This window comes from Oncorhynchus keta, chromosome 33 (genome assembly GCF_023373465.1).
Source record: "Oncorhynchus keta strain PuntledgeMale-10-30-2019 chromosome 33, Oket_V2, whole genome shotgun sequence".
NCBI lineage: Eukaryota > Metazoa > Chordata > Actinopteri > Salmoniformes > Salmonidae > Oncorhynchus > Oncorhynchus keta.
In genome coordinates this window covers 20,638,591-20,663,966 of record NC_068453.1, presented here as the reverse complement: position 1 = coordinate 20,663,966, position 25,376 = coordinate 20,638,591, and the positions used below count along the sequence as shown (strand labels likewise).

Below are 25,376 nucleotides of genomic sequence, written 5' to 3'. Positions count from 1 at the left end.
TCCCCTCTACCTACAGGTTGAAGTGCCTCCTCCGTTCCCTCTCCCTATAGGTTGAAGTGCCTCCTCCGTTCCCTCTACCTACAGGTTGAAGTGCCTCCTCTCCCTAGGTTCCCCTCTCCCCTATAGGTTGAAGTGCCTCCTCCGTTCCCCTCTCTCCCTACAGGTTGTAGTGCCTCCTCCGTTCCCCTCTACCTACAGGTTGAAGTGCCTCCTCCGTTCCCCTCTCCCTATAGGTTGAAGTGCCTCCTCCGTTCCCCTCTACCTACAGGTTGAAGTGCCTCCTCCGTTCCCCTCTACCTACAGGTTTGAAGTGCCTCCTCCGTTCCCCTCCCTACAGGTTGAAGTGCCTCCTCCGTTCCCCTCTACCTACAGGTTGAAGTGCCTCCTCCGTTCCCTCTACCTACAGGTTGAAGTGCCTCTCCGTTCCCCTCTACCTATAGGTTGAAGTGTCTCTCCTATAGGTTGGAAGTTCTCCCTCTACCTACAGGTTGGAAGTGCCTCCTCCGTTCCCCTCTACCTACAGGTTGAAGTGCCTCCTCCGTTCCCCTCTCCCTACAGGTTGAAGTGCCTCCTCCGTTCCCCTCTACCTACAGATTTGAAGTGCCTCCTCCGTTCCCCTCTACCTACAGGTTGAGTGCCTCCTCCGTTCCCCTCTACCTACAGGTTGTAGTGCCTCCTCCGTTCCCCTCTCCCTACAGGTTGTAGTGCCTCCTCCAGGTTCCCTCTAACTACAGGTTGTAGTGCCTCCTCCGTTCCCCTCTACCTACAGGTTGTAGTGCCTCCTCCGTTCCCCTCTACCTACAGGTTGTGAAGTGCCTCCTCCGTTCCCCTCTACCTACAGGTTGTAGTGCCTCCTCCGTTCCCCTCTACCTACAGGTTGTAGTGCCTCCTCCGTTCCCCTCTACCTACAGGTTGTAGTGCCTCCTCCGTTCCCTCTACTACAGGTTGTAGTGCCTCCTCCGTTCCCCTCTACCTACAGGTTGTAGTGCCTCCTCCGTTCCCCTCTACCTACAGGTTGTAGTGCCTCCTCCGTTCCCATCTACCTACAGGTTGTAGTGCCTCCTCCGTTCCCCCTCTACCTACAGGTTGTAGTGCCTCCTCCGTTCCCCTCTACCTACAGGTTGTAGTGCCTCCTCCGTTCCCCTCTACCTACAGGTTGTAGTGCCTCCTCCGTTCCCATCTACCTCCAGGTTGTAGTGCCTCCTCCGTTCCCCTCTACCTACAGGTTGTAGTGCCTCCTCCGTTCCCCTCTCTACCTACAGGTTGTAGTGCCTCCTCCGTTCCCCTCTACCTACAGGGTTGCTGGCCTACAGTGCCTCCTCCGTTCCCATCTACCTCCAGGTTGTAGTGCCTCCTCCGTTCCCCTCTACCTACAGGTTGTAGTGCCTCCTCCGTTCCCTCTACCTACAGGTTGTAGTGCCTCCTCCGTTCCCCTCTACCTACAGGTTGTAGTGCCTCCTCCGTTCCCATCTACCTCCCAGTGTGCCCCTCCGTTCCCTCTACCTACAGGTTGTAGTGCCTCCTCCGTTCCCCTCTACCTACAGGTTGTAGTGCCTCCTCCGTTCCCTCTACCTACAGGTTGTAGTGCCTCCTCCGTTCCCCTCTACCTACAGGTTGTAGTGCCTCCTCCGTTCCCATCTACCTCCAGGTTGTAGTGCCTCCTCCGTTCCCCTCTACCTACAGGTTGTAGTGCCTCCTCCGTTCCCCTCTACCTACAGGTTGTAGTGCCTCCTCCACTCCCCCTCTACCTCCAGGCTGAAGTCAATCAATCAAATGTATTTATAAAGCCCCTTTTACATCAGCTGATGTCACAAAGAGCTGTACAGAAACCCAGCCTAAAACCCAAACATCAAGCAATGCAGATATAGAAGCATGGTGGCTTGGAAAACTCCCTAGAAAGGCAGGAACTAGGAAGAAACCTGGAGAGGAACCAGGCTCTGAGGGGTGGCCAGTCCTCTTCTGGCTGTGCCAGGTGGAGATTATAACAGAACATGACCATGATCAGCTTTTCATAGCCAATCATTCAGAGTAAGAGACAGCAGGTGCGGTAGAGAGAGAGAGAGTCGAAAACAGCAGGTCCAGGACAAGGTAGAACGTCCGGTGAACAGGTCAGGGTTCCTAGCCGCAGGCAGAAGAGTTGAAACTGGAGCAGCAGCACGGACCAGGTGGACTGGGGACAACGAGTCATCAGGCCAGGTAGTGGTCCCAGGACTCAGGTCCTCCGAGAGAAGGAAGAGAGAGCGAATATACTTAAATTCACACAGGACACCGGATAAGACAGGAGAAATACTCCAGATATAACAGACTGACCCTAGCCTTCTGACACAAACTATTGCAGGAGGCTGAGACAGGAGTACATGCCTCCTCCGTTCCCCTCTACGGGCTGTTGAGGGATGGTGTAATTCACTACCCTGCTAGAGACTATGGTTACCAGAAGGATAATATGTATCGTGTTGCACAGGGCTACTCTGTTCCCACAGTGAGACATTCAATTCGGATCAGCTCCTTGTGACTTCAAGGCCTGGTCAGGAGACTGGTGTGTTCTGATTGGTTGCTGTTGTGCAGACGCAGTGGACAAGACAGTCCCTGATAGATTCTGCAGGGTGGATCAGACTGTCACTATTCCCCAAGTCCTCCTTTACTGCAGCACAGGGCTGAATGGACTGGTGTGAAGTGTGTATTCTATTTAAAAATAACAAAAAATGTAACCTTTATTTAAATAGGCAAGTCAGTTAAGAACAAATTCTTATTTTCAATGACGGCCTAGGAACAGTGGGTTAACTGCCTATTCAGGGGCAGAACAACAGATTTGTACCTTGTCAGCTCGGGGTTTGAACTTGCAACCTTCCGGTTACTAGTCCAACACTCTAACCACTAGGCTACCCTGCAGGGAGGATGCTATCAGGATTGATTTTCTTGGGGTAAGGTTGTGATTTTGCTATTCCTTCTTGTGCCTGTTGAGAATGGGCTTGTATTGAAAACAGAGCCATTTGAGATGCAAAAATATGCGTGCATAGAGGCTGTATGGACGGAGGGTCTGTCTGTACTTTGAACAATAAAGCCTTGGAATAGAAAGGCTAAGCCCCGAGGGAGTCTGGGTAGCTCTTCTCTTCCTGGAGATGTCTCTCACTGCAGTCTCCTTCAATAGTTCATAGTGATCGTTTTATTGGGTTTTCATTGTTAGGTGATTTCTGTTGTATAATATATAATAGGTTTCACTCTGCCATCTACTGTTTGAATTGAGTAATACACATCTATAATATATAATATTATTTCCAGGTAATACATGTCTAGTCTCAATGAGCAACTTTGACTAATTTGTATTTTTAAGGATATAGGTTAACATTTGTTTTAAAAGGTACTCCAGTTAATTAGGCACAATAAAATTGTAGGTTTCCTTTTCTGCTGTATTAAAGTATAGGTTTCCTTTTCTGCTGTATTAAAGTATAGGTTTCATCTTCTGCTGTATTAAAGTATAGGTTTCTCTTCTGCTGTAGGTTTCATCTTCTGCTGTATTAAAGTATAGGTTTCCTTTTCTGCTGTATTAAAGTATAGGTTTCCTTTTCTGCTGTATTAAAGTATAGGTTTCATCTTCTGCTGTATTAAAGTATAGGTTTCCTTTTCTGCTGTATTAAAGTATAGGTTTCCTTTTCTGCTGTATTAAAGTATAGGTTTCCTTTTCTGCTGTATTAAAGTATAGGTTTCACCTTCTGCTGTATTATAGGTTTCATCTTCTGCTGTATTAAAGTATAGGTTTCCTTTCTGCTGTATTAAAGTATAGGTTTCATCTTCTGCTGTATTAAAGTATAGGTTTCCTTTTCTGCTGTATTAAAGTATAGGTTTCCTTTTCTGCTGTATTAAAGTATAGGTTTCATCTTCTGCTGTATTAAAGTATAGGTTTCCTTTTCTGCTGTATTAAAGTATAGGTTGCATCTTCTGCTGTATTAAAGTATAGGTAGCCTTTTCTTGTATTAAAGTATAGGTTTCATCTTCTGCTGTATTAAAGTATAGGTTTCATCTTCTGCTGTATTAAAGTATAGGTTTCCTTTTCTGCTGTATTAAAGTATAGGTTTCCTTTTCTGCTGTATTAAAGTATAGGTTTCATCTTCTGCTGTATTAAAGTATAGGTTTCTTTTCTGCTGTATTAAAGTATAGGTTTCCTTTTCTGCTGTATTAAAGTAGCCTTTTCTGCTTTTCTGCTGTATTAAAGTATAGGTTTCATCTTCTGCTGTATTAAAGTATAGGTAGCCTTTTCTGCTGTATTAAAGTATAGGTTTTTTCTGCTGTATTAAAGTATAGGTAGCCTTTTCTGCTGTATTAAAGTATAGGTAGCCTTTTCTGCTGTATTAAAGTATAGGTAGCCTTTTCTGCTGTAAGTGAAAAGTGAAAAGTGAATCAATTGAACTAGAGAAATTGATATTTGATGTAAGGATGAAGCACAAGCCCATTCTTACCTGGTAGCTAGAACATTGAGATCAATCATATATGTATATGGGAGATGCTATGCCAGTGAGTGATGGTGATAAACACACATGTCCAGCAGAGGGTGCTGTTCCCTAAGAAACACATGCAGCCAGCGACGAACTGGGATTTCAGCCTACATTGTGCAAGCTAATATAACTAGCTCCTGCTTCTCACTGTTAACACCACAGTCATGATATCACACTGCCATGCTACGGCGGTTTAAAGCCTTATCTCTTCACCTTGATTCATTGGGAATACATTGATCTCGAGAGACAACCCATCCACCACTGGAAGCCATGATAATTCCCCCCAGCCATTACTCTTGATACCTCCAGGTTAGCCCTGTCAGTAGAATATGAATTGGCTTTCACTGCGGAGGGCAAATCAGGGCCATAAATCAACGGCCATTACTGTCAGTGCAGTGGTTCAGACTCCATAATGCTCTTTAGCAGGCTAACGGACCATCCAGTGTCAAAGCATGATTTCCTGTTCCATTCAACTCCACAGAGGAACTCAACACAGTATTTACTTACCGCAGTAATGGCAGTCTCTGTTTCACCATGGGTTCACCATGGTGTTGTATGGTTACACTGTAGGCTACATGTAAATATGTCTGCCTTCCCCATGGTGACTAATTGGAGGCCCATGGTGACTAATTGGGGGCCCAGGGTGACTAATTGGGGGCCCATGCAGTAGTGATGGATGTCACCGCTTGTTCAGTTGAGTTTGATTCCATTGGGCATAATGGGGCAATGAAATGGCTGTGATGTGGCTATATAGACCACTTTCTTTCAAGACATTGGGACATTGTGTCATAGCCTGAGCAGGTTGCCATCATCTGTGTGTGTGTGTGTGTGTGTGTGTGTGTGTGTGTGTGTGTGTGTGTGTGTGTGTGTGTGTGTGTGTGTGTGTGTGTGTGTGTGTGTGTGTGTGTGTGTGTGTGTGTAGTGTGTGTGTGTGTGTAGTGTGTGTGTGTGTGGCTGCATGTGTGTGTGTGTGTGTGTGTGTGTGGTGCATGCTGTGTGTGTGTGTGTGTGTGTGTGTGTGTGTGTGTGTGTGTGTGTGTGTGTGTGTGTGTGTGTTTGTGCCTGTGCATGCATATGTTTGTGTTTCTGTCTGCATTTTTCTGGCTTTCAGGTGGCCATTAATGAGTGTGATCAAGTGGGTTGTCCATTGGCTCCCAGCCTCCCCCTGACAGCTCAGGAGACTTAGTGCTGTGAGTCCACATGGGGGAGAATGGATAGGCTGTATGGGGACACTGTTTGTTCTGTCTGGGGAACCGAGTGGGGACGTGTTTCATTCCCATCACTCAAGGTCAGACGTGATGACTTGTCCTTTAGGGAATTAGGCTGCCTGCCTGCCTGCCTGCCTGCCTGCCTGCCTGCCTGCCTGCCTGCCTGCCTGCCTGCCTGCCTGCCTGCTACTCCAATCTCTTAATGACTTTTCGGGGATGGGGACGGGGAAGTGAAAACACGTTTTTTGGCTGTTGATAAAACTGTTTGTTGCTTGTTGACTAACTGAGATGTTCAATAGTTTGTACTGTTTTCTTGCATCGATGGCTGGCTCTTAGCCATGATTAGTTCATATGAACTTTTTCCAAAACAAAGACATTTGCTACTCAGGCGTTCATCATAAATACAGCAACAGGTTTTACTTCAAGTTATGGAATAATTAGTTAACTTTTTGTTGTGTAATTCTATAGTTATGTGGTCTTTAACTGTGCTATGTCTCATCCAAATATCAGGAGCACCCAAAGTGTCAGCTGTGCTCCGTTTTAGGGAAACCCCCATCCGCCTCACCAACGCCGCTCTCTAACCAGCTTTCCTCAGCCCCTTATTTGATTTCTTAATGACTTTCTGGGGTAGAGCGAGAGGAAGAAGCAGCAGAAATCATATTTGTGTCCCAAATGCAGGCTGTTGTATCCGGGAGCTGCAGCATTTGTCTCGGTGCTGGGGGCTGTAATTAGAAAGTGATGATATTGTTCCTCCTCCCCCATACATCCAACCAGAAGACTGATGAGCTTGAACTTGCAAATAAAGTAAAAACAATCAGAGGAGAAGAAGAGACGCCCACAGACGCTTAACACCCGGGATGAAAAGACGTGTTAGTGCGCCAGGGAAGATTGATCACGTCAATTTCCTACTGTGTTTCTGCTGCTCAAGGTTAAGCCCAGATATCCACCTGGTCTCTGTTTCCCTAGAAGACCTAGAAGAATAACGCACCATTGGGTCGAACCCGTAACCAAAGTGTCGTAACCAAAGAGACAATCTTAATTAAAGTTACTTTGAATGTGATTTCTCCATCCTTGTTTATCAACATCAGTATAATGATGGCAATTCTGCTTAGCCCTGTACAAATCCTCCCAAACATCCTGTGTAGTGTGTCCCACTGGGAATGAATGAGCATCAGAGGGCATGAACAATTCTACAAGAGAGAGTGTGTGTTATTGTGATTATTGGCGCCTATTGTATTCAGTGGAGCCCTCAAGGTTCACCCCCCTTTTCCTGTAGTTGATACTACTGCCTTGTGCCCGTCTATCTTACCTCCGTTACTCCTCCTCACGCTGCTCACCACCCTGACAGGGACAGACAGGGGGAAATAGCTGCTCACCACCCTGACAGGGACAGACAGGGGGAAATAGCTGCTCACCACCCTGACAGGGACAGACAGGGGGAAATAGCTGCTCACCACCCTGACAGGGACAGAAGGGGGAAATAGCTGCTCACCACCTGACAGGGACAGACAGGGGAAATAGCTTCTCACCACCCTGACAGGGACAGACAGGGGGAGCTGCTCACCATGACAGGGACAGCTGCTCACCACCCTGACAGGGACAGACTAGCTGCTCACCACCCTGACAGGGACAGACAGGGGAAATAGCTGCTCACTACCCTGACAGGGACAGACAGGGGAAATAGCTGCTCACCACCCTGACAGGGACAGACAGGGGGAAATAGCTGCTCACCACCCTGACAGGGACAGACAGGGGGAAATAGCTGCTCACCACCCTGACAGGGACAGACAGGGGGAAATAGCTGCTCACCACCCTGACAGGGACAGACAGGGGGAAATAGCTGCTCACCACCCTGACAGGGACAGACAGGGGGAAATAGCTGCTCACCACCCTGACAGGGACAGACAGGGGGAAATAGCTGCTCACCACCCTGACAGGGACAGACAGGGGGAAATAGCTGCTCACCACCCTGACAGGGACAGACAGGGGGAAATAGCTGCTCACCACCCTGACAGGGACAGACAGGGGGAAATAGCTCACCACCCTGCTGCTCACCACCCTGACAGGGACAGACAGGGGGAAATAGGGACAGGGACAGACAGGGGAAATAGCTGCTCACCACCCTGACAGGGACAGACAGGGGGAAATAGCTGCTCACCCACAGGGACAGACAGGGGGAAATAGCCTGACAGGGACAGACAGGGGAAATAGCTGCTCACCACCCTGACAGGGACAGACAGGGGGAAATAGCTGCTCACCACCCCTGACAGGGACAGACAGGGGGAAATAGCTGCTCACCAGACAGGGACAGACAGGGGGAAATAGCTGCTCACCACCCCGACAGGGACAGACAGGGGAAATAGCTGCTCACCACCCTGACAGGGACAGACAGGGGGAAATAGCTGCTCACCACCAGGGACAGACAGGGGAAATAGCTGCTCACCACCCTGACAGGGACAGACAGGGGGAAATAGCTGCTCACCACCCTGACAGGGACAGACAGGGGGAAATAGCTGCTCACCACCCTGACAGGGACAGACAGGGGGAAATAGCTGGACAGGGACAGGGGAAATAGCTGCTCACCACCCTGACAGGGACAGACAGGGGAAATAGCTGCTCACCACCCTGACAGGGACAGACAGGGGGAAATAGCTGCTCACCACCCTGACAGGGACAGACAGGGGAAATAGCTGCTCACCACCCTGACAGGGACAGACAGGGGAAATAGCTGCTCACCACCCTGACAGGGACAGACAGGGGAAATAGCTGCTCACCACCCTGACAGGGACAGACAGGGGAAATAGCTGCTCACCACCCTGACAGGGACAGACAGGGGGAAATAGGGACAGGGACAGACAGGGGAAATAGCTGCTCACCATCTGCCCACTACCCTGACAACAGGAGCCAGCTGCTCACCACCTGACAGGGACAGACTCTTCAATGCCCACAGGGACCGCTTAGCTCAGGCAGAGTAAAGCCAGGGCTGTTAAACTGCTGGCCTCATGATGGAAGAGCACATTCACCTGGCGTGGGCTTGACTGGTTGGGTGGTGGGATGGTTTGTAAATATTACTATCACACCAATCTTATAAGACTGTCAATCCGTGCATCCATAGCTCTGTCTATGAATTTGAGTGTGGTTACATTTCGCCAGCCAATCCCTTAGCTTACCTAACAAAGTGAAAGGTTCAGGCTGTTGAAATGGCCAACTGTGGCAATGGCTTTGAGGCTGTGCTGGGGTGTGTGGTCCGATGCTGTATGGTTCAGGTCCCTGGAGATAGACTAAGTTACCATGTTGGCTTTCGTCTGTCCAGTCCTCGGGGCTGAATTTAAACAGTGGCCTTGGCTTTAGAGTGTGTCGACTGTGCTGCCTTCACAGTGCAATGTGAAGGAGTCAATCCCCCAGTCAAGCCTGTTCAAATCCTCAGAGAGCTAATCTAACGGTTGCCATGGTGATCTTAGTGGCTGTGGTTTAAGGGCCGTGGTCTGGGGTGTTGACCTCTTCATGGACTGGCCAGTAGGATCTGTTACTCTATCACGAAACAGAGAGAACCTCCCAAAATGGACTGTACGTACCCCCAGAGAATATAGCCGTACACCCGACAGTGTGGTAACTTAAAGAGATACAGGCCTACTGCCTCACTATGTCTTATCTTGACGTTACTTTTGATTGAATAATCAACCAAATATATTACTGCATTTTCACTGCAAGCATTCCGCTTTCATAATCTTTTATATGTGGCTACCAGGTGATATGGCAGGGTAGCCTAGTGGTTAGAGCATTGAAAATAAGAATTTGTTCTTAAGGTAAAATAAAAATGCATATGGGATGCTTTGGTGAGAGATGCCTCAAAACAGCCTGACCTTCAGAACAGTCCAACAGCACTGACAGAATGTAGGCGTTGAAACTGAGGAGCTGTATAAAAACAGCTAACTGTGGTGCTGCGTGACTCAGTCGTTAGCTTTACATGACCAACGGACCTGTCTTGTAATCAGCAGCTGCTTGTCCTTTTTGCTTTCTCACGACACGGTGGGAGTCTACAGCACTGGGCCTTGAAATCCACATCAGGGCTTATTCAGGTTTCTGTTTCAGACGCTGGAACAATGCGCACGTTTGGCGTGAGCATTGACCGTTGATTTTCCAGGGCGTACAGCGGTTGCTGTATGTCGTCTGTGTGTCTCTAATCTAAACCCACGTAGATGCATGGCGAGCGCACACACATTATAGGTCATAGCATTCTGTAACCTCTAGTACTTACATTGGTTTTAACCCTTATTTTAGTGGCAGACTCCCCACTTAGGTGCTAATCGTCCTGTATGTCTCACCACCCCTTGTGTGAAGTTGATGTTCACAGTACTGTACTTAACCGCTGGCTGGCCCCACTCATACATACACATGATTGACTGTGCCGACTACCTTGATTGACATCCTACATGTCTACATCAGCAGCTTATGATGAAACTGCTGACTGGGGGAACAAAATGGTGACTGGAGAGGCCTGCTTCTTGTGTTTGAAATGCAATGTTATATGATTCAAACTCCCACCTGGAATTATTCCCGGCGTTTCTCCTCGGATGGTTTTGATTTAGTTCCTGTTTCTCATTTCTCCCGTAACCTCCGCGTGTTGGCTGAACTCTCGGCGTAAATATTTTCTGGTGAGAAACTCAGTCAGCGGTATGTTCAACAACAAACGCCCGCGTGTTACAAGTGCTGAATGTCAAACCGTTATTAAAGCACACCGGGCGTGTTTGTGGATGGTTAGGCCACAATATAACCTATTGTCTAGCATAGCAGAGGAACTTCCTCCCACTCGCAATAAGTGTGTTTCTGGGGATGTGGTGCATTGCCTTCATTTTCATCACAAGGCTGCAAAGGGTGTGATTTTCCCAGTTGCATAACATCCACTAGTCCTGGTGTATGTGTGTGTGTGTGTGTGTGTGTGTGTGTGTGTGTGTGTGTGTGTGTGTGTGTGTGTGTGTGTGTGTGTGTGTGTGTGTGTGTGTGTGTGTGTGTGTGTGTGTGTGTGTGTGTGTGTGTGTGTGTGTGTGTGTGTGTGTGTGTGTGTGTGCTTATCCCCACTTCCCCCTGTATGGAGCGGAGGTGTCTGGGTCAGAGAGGGGAGACATCAGGAGGCTTTTCCCTATGCTTCTCTTGTCTGTCAGGGATCAGGTATTGGGGTTGAGGACTAAGTTACCCAGAGGAAACCCCCACCACTGCATGTCTCAGTAAAGGGTCTTTAAAACCCATCTCCTCCATCTCCTGTCTCCTCAACCTTCAGCTCTCTCTGGGGTGTTCCATTGGAACTTTTAACTTAGCCACAGTATGTGAACATAACATAGTCGTATTCTTTGAAATCATACCACTATGTCCAAATGTCTGCCTTTCAAATGAGCTTCCAAGCAGAATCAGTTGTATCTTTGTTGTTCCAAAGCAAGAGGTATTTGGGAATTTCCCCATCAGCAATGCCTTTGTTCATCGTACTGCATATTAACAACTAACTAAGTGTATGGTCTTGAAAATATCCCCTTAGGCCTCTCGCTCAGTGCCAACTATGAACACTTCTTGCACAACCTGCTTTGAAATAGTACAGTTTAAATGAAAACAGGATCCTTTTGATTGCATTCACCTTTGACCCAAAAGGCAAGACACACACACACACACACACACACACACACACACACACACACACACACACACACACACACACACACACACACACACACACACACACACACACACACACACAAGCCAAATGCTGAATTAATTGATTCATCAAAACCACCACATAAGACACAGCCAACCCTGAAAACAACCGTGCTGCTGTTTTTCTTGTCGGCATCAGGAGCTGAACTCAAAGGACTCACACATGAAACATGTCTGCCGGTGAGGGTGAGGCTGAGGTGAGGGTGAGATAAAGACAGGAAGGGAGATGGAGAGCTAGAGACAGGGAGGGAGGCAGAGTGGGTTTATCCTTCCACAATGTGTGCTGTAGCCGTGCCCTGCTTCCCTGGCCCTTTGACATCAGTTCTAATCTGTCCCCCGGGAGACTTTCAGCTCACCAGGGGAGGGAGGGGAACAAGAAAAATTAGGTGCATTTTCAAAACCACTTCTCAATCCATTGTCAAAGAAGTGGTTGTCCTCTGTTTCATTGAGCTGTATTGATGTGAGTAGACTACAGTCGTCTTAGTAACAGGAGACTGAGACAGCTGCTGAGCTTTGGAGCTGTGGGTTCTATTTAAATGCCTGTCACATCGTCATCGTGCGTGGGAGTCCCTGCGTGCCACCCGTGTCACATCCCATCAGTACAATGAGGTCCCACCCAGCCACCAGGGCTCTGGTGATGTCACACCTGTGCAGCAGGGTGAGTGAGTGACAGGCCCCGGCTGTCTGTTAGGGCTGGCCACGTACGTATAGTGGCAAGAGAAAGTATGTGAACCCTTTGGAATTACCTGGATTTCTTCAGACATTTGTTATAAAATTTGATCTGATCTTGATCGAAGTCAAAACAATGGACAAACAGTGTGCTTAAACTAATGAAACACAACTTGTTGTATTTTTCTTGTCTATATTGAATACATCATTTAAACATTCACAGTGTAAGTTGGAAAAAGTATGTGAACCCCTAGGCTAATGACTTCTCCAAAAGCTAATTAGAGTCAGAGTCAGCTAACCTGGAGTCCAATCAATGAGACGAGATTGGAGGTGTTGTTTAGAGATGCCCTGCCTATAAAAACAATCACACAATTTGAGTTTGCTATTCACAAGAAGCATTGCCTGATATGAACCATGCCTCGAACAAAAGTGATCTCAGAAGACCTAAGATTAAGAATTGTTGACTTGCATAAAGCTGGAAAGGGTTGCAAAAGTATCTCTAAAAGCCTTGATGTTCATCAGTCCACAGTAAGACAAATTGTCTACAAATGGAGAAAGTTGCTACTGATATCACTGGTAGCACTGTTGCTACTCTCCCTAGGAGTGGCTGTCCTGCAAAGATGACTGCAAGAACACAGTGCAGAATGCTCAATGAGGTTAAGAAGAATCCTAGAGTGTCAGCTAAAGACTTACGGAAATCTCTGGAACATGCTAGCATCTCTGCTGACAAGTCCACAATACGTAAAACACTAAACAAGAAAGATGTTAATGGGAGGACACCACGGAAGAAACCCATTGCTGTCCAAAAGAAACATTGCTGCACGTTTGAAGTTCGCAAAAGAGCAACTGGATGTTCCACAGCGCTACTGGCAAAAAAATCTGTGTACAGATGAAACTAAAGTTGAGTTGTTTGGAAGGAACACACAACACTATGTGGAGAAAAAAGGCACAGCACAGCACACCAACATCAAAACCTCATCCCAACTGTAAAGTATACTGGAGGGAGCATCATGGTTTGGGGCTGCTTTGCTGCCTCAGTGCCTGGGCAGCTTGCTATCATCGACAGAAAAATGAATTCCCAAGTTTATCAAGACATTTAGCAGGAGAATGTAAGGCTATCTGTCCGCCAATTGAAGCTCAACAGAAGTTGTGTGATGCAACAGGACAATGACCCAAAACACAGAAGTAAATCTTCGACAGAAGAAAATAGGCCTTCTGGAGTGGCTCCATCAGAGTCCTGAACTCAACCCGATTGCGATGCTGTGGCATGACCTCAGGAGAACGGTTCACACCAGACATTACAAAAATATTGCTGAACTGAAACAATTTTGTAAAGAGGAATGGTCCAAAATGCCACCTAACTGTGACGTTTCCCACCCTGCACTGTGAATGTTTACACAGTGTGTTCAATAAAGACACGAAAAAGTATAATTGTTTGTGTGTTATTAGTTTAAGCAGACTGTGTTTGTCTATTGTTGTGACTTAGATGAAGTTCAGATCAAATTTTATGACCAAGTTATGTAGAAATCCAGGTAATTCCAAAGGGTTCACATACTTTTTCTTACCACTGTACCTGTGCTGACACCATCAATATTCCATTGCAGTTCTAGGTGTGGTTTAGATCTGGTTGAAGAAGGTTCATTGGGGGTGCTTTGACTCGGACCCTGTTTCCTGACCTTCGACTGTGTCCAGGTGAAACGGTGTGCTGTTAGATACAAACTATAGTTAAGGCCCAGAGATTTTCCTGGTCAGGTCACATGGTCAGGAAAAAGTCTGGCCCTAGCCAATAGCCATGACTTAAACATCTCCCACTCAGATAAGGCAGACATTTTGTTTTGGCCGACCGTCATGTAACTCATTGTTTGGGTGTCTGTCTTGGTTCATTTGGGGAAAATTCTCACGACAGTGGAACTTTACAAAAACGCTGGGAGGGTTTTTGGAGACAGAGGAAGCATACGGTACAGTAATGGCTGTGAAAGGTATCTGCGGGCTAATTTGGCAGAAAAACAGTCTAACATGAAAGTGACTTGTTGTTGATCGTCCCAGCACAGCCAGTAGAGGATTTGACGTGCAGCGATAGAGTGGGGAACAGCCTAATTAGGCTCTGACACGTCTGATTTGGGAGGGTGGCGGTGTGACAGTCGCCTGGAGGGTCCTCTCAACACCGACAGGCCAATATGAAGCTGCTTCACATTACACAGGAAGTTACACATTACACAGACAAGAGGAGCTCGCGGTAGGAGGGGGCTCTGCTAGATATAACATTAGTATGTATTATCAAGTAAATTTGCACTGCGAGTCCTGCTCCATCATGAAATATAAAGGAACTAGGCTTTCATAACGGCACTAGGCTTTCCTCACAGTGAAGCACCGAGGGAGCTTGTTCATGGCATATTTTGATCTGTTCCTTCTCTGTAATCTGTCTCTCTTCTCCTCTACACCCTGTGGATGGCTCTGTGCAGACTTAGTACTAGCTTAACTGACAGGCCCGGCCTTTGGAGAGCTGTTGTCGGTACTGTGCGACAGCCCAGCCTGACGTCTTGAAGCCGGCCTCTGTCTCCAGTCAGCTTGTTAAGGCTGTCTATGTTTCACACTGTGTGCTGGGTATGGTCCCAGTATGAATGGTAATGCCAGCATGTCTCTGTCTCTTTCCGTGTGTCTCTATGCACGGTGACAGTAGAAATGCTAATGCTAGCATGTCTGTCTCTTTCCCCTGTGTGTCTCTATGCACTGTGACAGTAGAAATGCTAATGCTAACATGTCTGTCTCCCCAGAGATCTATCATGTGCTGCATATCAGGCGCGCAGCCTGATCCCGTCCCCATGACCTACTGACTTTTGGAGGTTTACCTCCTGCTCCGTATTGCGGGATCATCCAATCATGCCATTTGATTCCACACTGTGCCAAGTTCTGGTATATGCATGACATACTGTATGTTGGCGGTCGCTGATAGGTTGGAGGATCAAGGAGATTTCATTTGACTCACTGGGGGTGGATTTGGAATGAGTGAGTGTTCACATATGTACGACCATTGAATAATGCAAGGGGAAAACTTGGCATATTGTCCTGAATTACAATGATTTAATGTACATGTTTGATGAGGTTTTCCTCAAGATGTTGCAATCCGTGGAAAGATGCCTCCGCATCTAATGAATATGTATTTATGGACCAAGTCTCTTTTTGTTGCTGTAATACTGATTCACTACATGTTTATTTATGTCGTGAGGAGAGGTTGTAAAGAGTGTCTCCGATGTATTTTATGTAATAGGAGATCATTAGGATTTGATACTCTGTAGCAAGGTGCAGTAGCTTCCTGCCTCTGCCTATGAGGATGACTTACAAAACTGGAGGAGAAGAAACAGTCGGAAATTGACAAGCCGTTGCAGTCATACAGCCGGTAAACATGCCTTTGAAGGTGAATTGCTTGTCTCACATAAGATTCTGATGATTAGTGTGATTTGGCTGGAAGTAATGCTCCTTATAGCTCAGCAGATATCATCTTCCAACAACATCATCCTCTCCGACAGTTTGGGTTTCAAACGTGTATATTTCCGTCGCATGAGAGGGCAGATGAACTCCGACAGACTTACAGAATTGCTTGTGGTTTTTGCACAGAATAGTTTTCTGTCATTTCAATAATCCCCTGGGGAGAGGGTGTAGGAGTGTTTATGTAACCACATAATTGGGGTACTCTGTTGCCGTTCAGCAGCTCCATATGCCATGGTTAAACCAGCGTGCTGCTGAAGTGCCACATTCAAATCAAATTTGATTTGGCACATACACATGGTTAGCAGATGTTAGTGCGAGGGTAGCGTAATGCTTGTGCTTCTAGTTCCGACCATGCAGTAATATCCAACGAGTAATCTAACCTAACAATTTCACACCAATTACCTTATATACACAAGTGTAAAGGAATAAATAAGAATATGTACATAAAATAAATACATGATTGAATGATGGTATAGAATGGCATAGTCAAGATGCAGTAGATGGTATAGAGTACAGTATATACATATGAGATGAGTAATGTACAGTCACAATCTGAAATTGTGTTTTTAATATTCAAACTTATATTTCAGTCTTCACTTATTTACATTTAGTTCCTGATGTATTTATCCCCACCCCCATCAATGCTTAATGGTAGTGTTCCATATTAGATGGATAGCCTTGGAAGGTCAGTGGAGTATACCCCAGTAGTTATATAACTGCTTTGTGTTGTAGCCTCTCCTTGCTCTACTGTGCCTCATTTTCAACACATTTGCATAAGCAGTATAAGTGGCTGTTTGGTCAAAGAAGCTTGCAGCAAAATATGACTTCGCAAACATGTTTGCATGCTCACACACGGTCACGCACAGATGCACAAACACACAGGCAGAGAGAGAGACATACACACACACCTTCATCTCAACACACAAACCCGCACACACCTACCACACGTCTCTCACTTTTTCATGCATATATTGTGTTGCCACATTCTCATATGTGTTTGCGTATATCGGTGTTCTCTGCATGCCGAGTGTCATGGTTTCCATAGTGATTGTATCACTGGGGCCTCAGCTCAGGTGTGTCACGTCACCATTTGGACAGCGTGGGGGCTGCGTTGAGATGATCTGGTTCTTGCTTCCTGTTTGGGGTTTTAGGCTGGGTTTCTGTGCATCACTTTGTGACATCGGCTGATGTAATGAAAGGGCTTCATAAATACATTGGATTGATTGATAATAACAGGAATATTCACACACCCATTTCTGTCTCAAAATATCAATATTGTTGGTCGATATCTTTGTCGGTTATCAAATCCTGGAACAGTGGTTTGATAATACGATCTGAAAGATAATGGTTGTCTTATCAATGGTGTCCAATGCCTCATTAATTATGGAACTATCTATTCATGTTAATTCTGTTTTTAGATTACGAAAATATCAACGTAAATAGCCTAGTCCTCACTGTGAATGCTACACCGACCACGTGACAGGTAAGAATTTGTAAGTATATTTTAGTAGATGATTCATTACAGAACATAGTGGAGGTGTTCTGAGGTATTCTGTAGTATCAGACCTGAAAGAGACCACATTCTATTTTCCTCTGTATTTCCTCCTCTACCATCTCTATGGGAATAGGAGCTCATTAACCACAATGTGTATCATGCGTTCTACCTTCTTAGATTTTAATGAGGTATTCTTATGTGTCTCTAACAATGCCTTCTCAAAGCAACACCACGTATTCCTGCTTAATGACATATTAGCTGTGCTCCGTGGTTAGAAAACACAGCTCTCTCCTCTAGTCTGATACACACACTACAACGCTACTATCATGTCAGCTGGCCTCGAAGATTAGAGCATTGGGATGATCAAACACAAGCTGTCAACGCAAAATTGATTGGTTTGAGCTTTGATTTATGAAACAGCCTTGTGTGTGTATGTGTTGTTAGGGATTCCAACAGAGGTGTGTGTGTGTGTGTGTGTGTGTGTGTGTGTGTGTGTGTGTGTGTGTGTGTGTGTGTGTGTGTGTGTGTGTGTGTGTGTGTGTGTGTGTGTGTGTGTGTGTGTGTGTGTGTGTGTGTGTGTGTGTGTGTGTGTGTGTGTGTGTGTGTGTGTGTGTGTGTGTGTGTGTGTATACGCTGCACACACACTCTGGTGTTTGTCTTAATGAGCAGGCCTTATCAGTACGTGTGTGTGTGTGTGAATACTCTGCACACACACTCCGGTGTTCGTCTTAATGAGCAGGGCTGTTCTTTGGGCATGCTCTGCTTTAATGGAGCTGACTAGATGAAGGGTCTTCAGTATGTATTGACTTTTAATCAACACCACTTTTATTACTGCATATTTGCAGTATTTACAAAAGTAATACCATTTACTACATGACAATAGCCTGTGCTGCAGTTATCTCCTATTTTGATTCACAGTAAAACTGTTCTAAGGCAATCAAATGTAATCAAATGTGTGTGTCTGCGATCGTGTGTCAGATTTGCAGTGTTCCTATGAGGACTTAAACAATGTTGTTCTGAGCAGGCCAGCCAGACACACAGGGGATTGAGAGCTCAGCGCTCTGTCTCAACAGCCAATCAGCTCGCACGGGCATAAGCCAGGCCCACTGCACATCTGTATGATGATGGCATTGGCCACTGCATACAGGTCTGTTTGCATGACAGCTGATCAGCCAGGCTTAGTAACCCCAGGCTCCCATGATCCTTCTGCATGTCCTCACTCTTGCACAGCTCAGTCCAGCATAGCACAATACTGTACACAGTGCAGAGCACAGTGCTACTATCACAGTGACACTAGGAAACAATGCAAGACCTGCGAGCCAACTGTCCATTAAAACACCTTTCTTTCAGACAGGTGTGACTCAAACTGACAAAGCAGTTCAAGTCACACTAACTGGTATTTATCCCAGTGTAAGAGTGTGTAGCATGACAACAGTGACTGAGGAGAGACCGAGACCGACACAGACAGACGGACGGACGGACGGACGGACGGACAGACGGACAGACGCACATCTGGCTGGTTGTGTTTATGTGGTGGTGAGCGGCTCAGCATGCTTGAGGACACAGCCCAGACAGACAGACTCTCTCCTCCCCTATCGCCCCTGGGATCTATACCACTGTGTGCAAATGCTCAGGCACAGGCTCATTATCCAATCAGAGCTCTGGATACTAGGCCCCATCTGCCTTGTCTGTGCCCAGCTCTGCCCTGGCATCTCCCTGTGTAGGGGGTAGAGGACGTGGAGCATCAGTTCCACTTCACAGCATTCAGGTCCCCATGGATGGAAACAAAAGGGGAGAGAGGAGAATTAGATAACGTTTCAAACTCTTGTCTTTTGCCTGTTTCCATTTCCATGACTTTAACTTGATGGCTGCAGCAGCTTCAGCAGGATGTCATCGTTTCTTATTAGAGCAGAGGCCTTGGGAATCAGCCGGTGGCTAAGACGCGATAGTCTCTCCATTAAGTGTCATTTCCTCAGGCATTTCACGGCTCTGAGGACCAGAGCCTTACCACACGCTCCCGTAATTACCAGAATCCTATTATTATTCGCCCAGTCTGAGCTGCCTACTGACACAGAATCTAATTTTGAAGAGGGTTATCATGCAATTAAGGTCAAGACCAAAATGATATTTCTGGGCCCCGGCTTGCTGTGTAGCAAACTATGAATGATTTGAGGAATGGTTTGGGGTGCTCCCAGTGATGGGGTCAGAAACATAAATGATTGGCCTAACACTGTTGAACTGTAGTTCATAGGATCTAATGTAGCGTTAGTAGCACTAAAGAAAAAGCTGTAATATGAAGAGCATATGCTTTGATACCCTCAATGCCATATCCCTCTAGCATGGGTCTATGCTCAACTGAATCAAGGTCACCCACAGTCTGTTTTTCACCGATATTTATCCAGAGCCAAATACATTAGCTGAGTTAGTCAAACAAGTACATCTGAATTTTAAGTGTTCTTTTAAGAGTAAATTGTTGCAATGCGTTACGCATAAATATTCACATTTAATAAGCCTATCAAGACAATCTAATAGGATGTCCGCATTGGGTTTAAAGGGATACTTTGGGATTTTGGCAATAAGGTGGTTTTACATTCGAGCAGATTCCTATAGATTTAGCATTGGCTTGTGAGCTACCCTAACTTCCTTCATACTGGACACAGAGAAATACAAATAGTATCCACGAGTCTGACTCTGGGAAAGCAGATAAAGGGCCTGATTGCCAAAATCACGTAGTATCCCTTTAAACAAGAAAGAAATAAGTCTTAAATGTTTTATTGAATAAAGTCCAGTAAATGGACTATTGGTACCTTGACCATAGAATTGGATTACATAATTCAACAATGCCAGTTTGTACTCTCCCAGAGAAAGGAGCCTGCCGATGGGAGGAAATTGGATGAGGCCACACCAGGCCATCCCCCTCATAGGAAGTCTATGCAACTAAATGTCCTCCACTTTATAAAATGGTAGATAAAAGCTTCTCTTGGTCAATGTCGCATTCATCTTAAATGAATGAAACGGTTCTCTTTTTATAGAGAACTCAGGGAGCAGGGAAAATCAATATGGACTGATATTGAAGATTTCTGGAAATGGATTTTGAGCAAGTGGTCTGATTGAGGGTTTGGAATTGGTTGAAGGCAGACCAAGTGTAATACTACATAGCTGCGGTTTTATAACCTTTGATTACACGTCCTCTAATGAAAAGAAGATGTAGAGGAAAGACCTTTCTATGTGCGACTACTCGGTTGGACCTTTACTCCCACATAACGTCCCTTGAACATCTTACTCTCCCCATCTCTCTCTTTATCTCTCTCTCCCCCTCCATTCCCCCTCCCTCCCTCCCGCTCTCTCTCTCCATCCCTCTATCTCTCCCTCTCACATGCTCTTTTTCCCTCCTTCTATTTCTCCTTCTGTAAGGATCTCTCTTAGGGAGAGCTGCAGAGCTGAAAGGTGCTGTGCTATGTGCTCTGTGCTGGAGGTGCTGCTAGCTGGTCCCCAGTGAAGTCATTACTGCACACAGCTCCTGCCTGCCAAGATCTGCACACTCAGGCCTTACAATGAACGAGGGCATTGCCTACAGTGCAATCAAATCAAAGTTTATTGGTTGCCTACACAGATTTTCAGATGTTAGGATGTGTAAATGTCTTTGGAATGCATACATTTGTATGGAAATAAATTATTTGGACAATTTTGTATATTTCAAGTATTTTTTTCAGTATGGGATATGGAAGCTGTATCCTACTGTACAGTACATGTAATACAGCTGTAATTTACGGTAGCCTAAACACTGTACACATTTAGTACACATCGAGAGCTGGTAATAAGTGAAATGACTGAGAGTACACACTATCTAGCACATCAATAGCCCACACATCTTGGACACTGATGCTCCTCACTTTTCTGGAGAGAAAACGAATACCTTAGGAATGCAATCATCTCTCACAGTAACATAGAGAAGAGGAGAGAGGTTCCTTCCCCTGTAAACGCACTCTGCGTGTTCTTTGGAGGCAATATGGTATTGGTTAGCCTCCCGCTGATGCTCAGAATAATTACTGGTGGAGGCAGTGGCGGATAGGAGGGAGGTGATTATCGTGGCAAACAGATGGACTGGTCCGTGGCACTGTCAGAATTGTGCTGTGCGACGAGTGCAAGGCAATCATGGACCCCGTTATATTACACCGAATTTTTCTCAGCCGGCCAATCGATAACACATCCTGCATTGTAGAGAGCAGCGTCCACTGCGCGTCTGATCGGTTGTGAAGAAACTGGAGAGAGAGAGGGGTCTCATCTTTCGATTGCGACCGTTGCGCGTCGCCTTGCCTGAACCCTCTTGGATGTGGGTGTGCGGTGCCAAGAGTGCTGCCACCACGAGACCTCGGTCGGGACAGGTTTGAAGTTATCCTTTGCAGCACCCAGACGTGTGCAAGCGCATGTTTTGATATTCTGAATAGGCTACATCGGTTTTTAAAATCACTGACCACTTTTGGATTGCTTCCAAGGAAATATGATTTTCTCAGATATGAGCACCGGGACCAACTCCCCGAAGGTGCACCCGCCGAACGGGACAAGATACTACACATTCCAGGCAAGTTCTTTTACCATTCCTCCGAATGTTGACATGCCAGTGAATGCGACCATGTGATGGGCGTTGGTTCAATATGGGGTTTGATTGTCGATATTTACGTTTTCTCGAAACGAATGTGATGTGTTTATTGCCTGACCATTGCTCTATTTAAATGACATTCGCTATGTTTAGGTTAACTTGATCGCTTGGGCGCTTTTGGAGCACTGCTTGTCTTTTATAGTGCTAAAGGCATTGTTATGATTGTCAAATTAGCATATGACATGGTTTAAAGGTATTGGCGTATTATTTGTTTCAAATTCGGTGTGTAATTAGAACCAACCCTATGTGCGCATGAGCACGGTTTGCTCAACGTTATACTACCCATAATACGTTTTATTGTAAGTTGCTTTACATCGTTTTTACACTTGCCTTGGGATGTATTTTATGCATTTAGGAAGTCAAAGTGGTGGAGTAGTATACTGGGTGAGCTTCATGGGGATTTGTAAAGTGTTAAGAGGTGAAAAGGCGGCACCCGCAGGCATGTGTGCGCGATCAAGCGACCGCAGTTAGAATTCCTCTGGGGATCTGCTTTACCACAGAGTCACTTAGACGGCGACCATAATATTAGGACTCATCCCTGCTTCCTCCTCTCATCCCATGAGATGACATGGACAGAAAAGAGCAGGTCTAACTATCCAATCAGACTCCATTCCTACAGATTTACACGTGCATGCTTCCCACATACTTTGTGTAATGTCATGGGAAGATAGTCTACTGTGTTATTCCCTTCATTAAATAAATAATCTGAGAGTTGAGCTCTGGCGCACTATTGTATCCAGCGATAGTTCCATTTTGCTCCATGTATAATTGAATGAAATGATTAATATCCTCGCTTTATATGTAATATTTGCATAGTATTCTGATATACTCTCTCAGTTCTCGACTTTTAAAATAAGATATACCCTAGTATACTATCACAATGGAATAGAAAACTCTTCATATTGATTATTACAATAGGGAGTAAATTCACCGGGGAAGCCAATTCAGAAAAAGCCATATTACAACCTACAGTATGTCTTGTGATAGTTGCGTTGTTTGCCCTATAACCTGTTAGTTCATATGCCTTGACACCGTAGACCCGAGGTCGAGACAATAAGAATACACAGTGGCAGAATAAATTCAACCACACATTTGTTTCATTACAAAACCGGAGAGCATCATCTGTCAGGTGAAGTCCACAAAACATATTGCATGTAACAAACAATTGTATTATAAGAGTGTTAAAATAAATACATTATATTAGTTTTTGTGTAGTAATTGACAAGTGCAACATGGACTCATGCTGGGAGCAACACTAGGGGTCCATGCTCCACTAGGGAAACTGGTTAGGATAGGGATTGGACTTTTTGGGGGTAAATGTATTTTGTTCATATTTTTTTTGTGTGGTATAGGTATTGGAGAACAACTGAAGGTACGACTTACAGTTAGTATGCATAAGTGTGTACAAATGATGGATACGCGTATAAAAATGATGGTAAGGACAAGGATCAGTATCTTAAAATGTTACCCATCATGGTGATCTGTGAATATTGCCAGATGTAATTATAGTATTATAGCCAGATGTAATTATAATATAGTATTGCCAGATGTAATTCCAATGGTTTGGCTGATAAGAAAAAGATAAGATAAGAAAAGAAGATTGTTTTTACATGGCTAAAGGAGAAGGGTTACCATATTTATTGTCTTCAGGAAACTCATTCGATGTCTGGAAAAAAAGAATGGGATGGTCAAATGTATTTCAGCATGGGTTAAGAAATTCAAATGGTGTTATGATCCTACTCAAAAATCATTTGGATCTTGAGGTACAATCAGTTAAAGTAGATCCTCAACGAAGATTGATTGCCTTGAATATATTACTTGATGACAAATTGTTATGACTCATACATCGATATGGACCAAATAATGATGATTCAAACTTCTTTGAAAATATTTTCAATAATCTAATTAGTCACCAAAATTGAAATAACTATGATAATGATAGGGGACTACAACACAGTATTATGTACATCAACACACTGTAAAGGCTGTCATACTACCAACAATCACCCTTTGGCGCTCAAAGTGATTAGGAATATTATGGACATGTTGGAACTGGCCAATTTATGGAGGCTTAACCCTTGTGTAGTCTTAACATTCTGTATACTCCCCTTGTCCTAAGGGTAAAAAATAATCCGTCTTCACTTAACCCCTAAAATAAAGCAGCTTAATTGAATTTTAAACCCCAAATACATTTTGCATGAAGAAACAACCTGTCATTCATCACAAACTTTGTGAATATCTGGGTTTTCCCTCTTCACAATGCAGAAAGACTGCATTTAATCAGTGGACACCAATTGTTTTCTTTACTAAAGGTGAGGTTTATTTTTATTTTTGTTATTGCTAAAGGTACTGTATACGTGTAAACATAAATTTATTAGCAAGAGATCGCCTATGTAGCCTAAGAAAGTAGCAGAAATGTGCAGAAAGTCATTTTGAATGCATTTTATTGAAGGAAACCATAACAGTCTTTAACTTTTTGGCAACATAGTGATATATTCTTATATACTGTAAAATTAGGAATTGAACTACAAAATACTAGTATTCTCAATTTTTTAACCATTGCCCCCACCCACAAGGTGTATAAACAACAACAATACATCCAAATAAGATAATAGATACAAAACAAAAAATGTGAAGAACATAAATCAATCAACTCTAATTCGCACCTGTAGGAGAGTATGTAAGTGTGTGTCCATGGACGTTGCAGATGTATTTCTCACATGTGCAGCACATAGTATTTGGCCTTCTCTGGGTGGCAGAATTGGCATGTCCTCCTCTTGCCTGCCCAGCTGCAGCCTCAGGTGGATCAGGACAAGATTCAGCCCTCTGAACAGCTTTCACAAGCGCTGCAGAGGCTGCAGTGCAGGGGAGGTGCTCCCTTCTTTGAATGTTTGCGATTGCAAGTGCCTTTCCCAGCTGCTCCAGGAACACCCTCCTCTTGTTCCGCTTATCAGGCATCCAGGTAGGGTTGATCTTGTTCCATATCACGAAAGCATTGTATGAGGGCACATCAATGATGTTATGGAAGATGACCAGGGGCCAGCGGGCAGTCATCCTCCTGCAGCTGTAAGTTCCAATCACCTTGTCCAGATTGTCCACGCCTCCTTTGTTGTGGTTGTAGTCCAGGATGATGGCTGCCTTCCTGTCCTCACAATCACTGATCTCAGTCATTTTGTGCAGTCTGCTCAGGAACATTCTTGTTCCTCTTTGGGAGGTAAGAAACTAGAGTGGTGGTGGAGGTGAAGGCAAACTTTGATGAGAAGGCCTCTCTCCCCCTTGTTGCGATTAGTGCAGGGGGGAGCTCAGGCTTGTTCATTCTAACTGTGCCAACCATGGTGATCTTCCTCTTCAGAAGTTGCTGGCTGAGTTCAATCAGTAGCACACTTAACCCTTTCACACGTACCATCACACGGGTGTGATCATTGTAGAGTGGTCCTTGAAGCGTATGATCACACCCGTGTGATTAGAACGCTTATTTAGAATGCTTATTTAATGGCCAGTTTCGAATGATGCAACAATCAGCATTTTAGCTGGTCACACTTTTTTTCAGAAACTATTTACAAAAACACAGTCCCTACAAAGTTATGTCCAGAATGTGAGCAGTTAATTTTTGAATGCAATTTTCAGATATTCACAGAAGTAACTATAGCATAACACAATCA

The 25,376-nt window shown here is 45.2% G+C and overlaps 1 protein-coding gene and 1 long non-coding RNA gene across 5 annotated transcripts in view; both read left to right on the top strand.

The window, feature by feature from the left end:
• The window catches only part of LOC118379888 (liprin-alpha-2-like), a 392,202-nt gene that overhangs the window by 147,005 nt on the left and 219,821 nt on the right, over positions 1-25,376 (top strand). The window lies entirely within an intron of this gene.
• LOC127914641 (uncharacterized) lies at positions 3,394-4,115 on the top strand. Of its 4 annotated transcripts, none has more exons than XR_008089183.1 (4): positions 3,394-3,479; positions 3,527-3,642; positions 3,782-3,926; positions 4,012-4,115. It is a non-coding gene; the product is annotated as an uncharacterized LOC127914641 (long non-coding RNA). The 4 variants fall into 4 exon arrangements; XR_008089181.1 differs by having other exon boundaries at positions 3,527-3,671; positions 3,782-3,839; XR_008089182.1 differs by having other exon boundaries at positions 3,527-3,671; positions 4,070-4,115.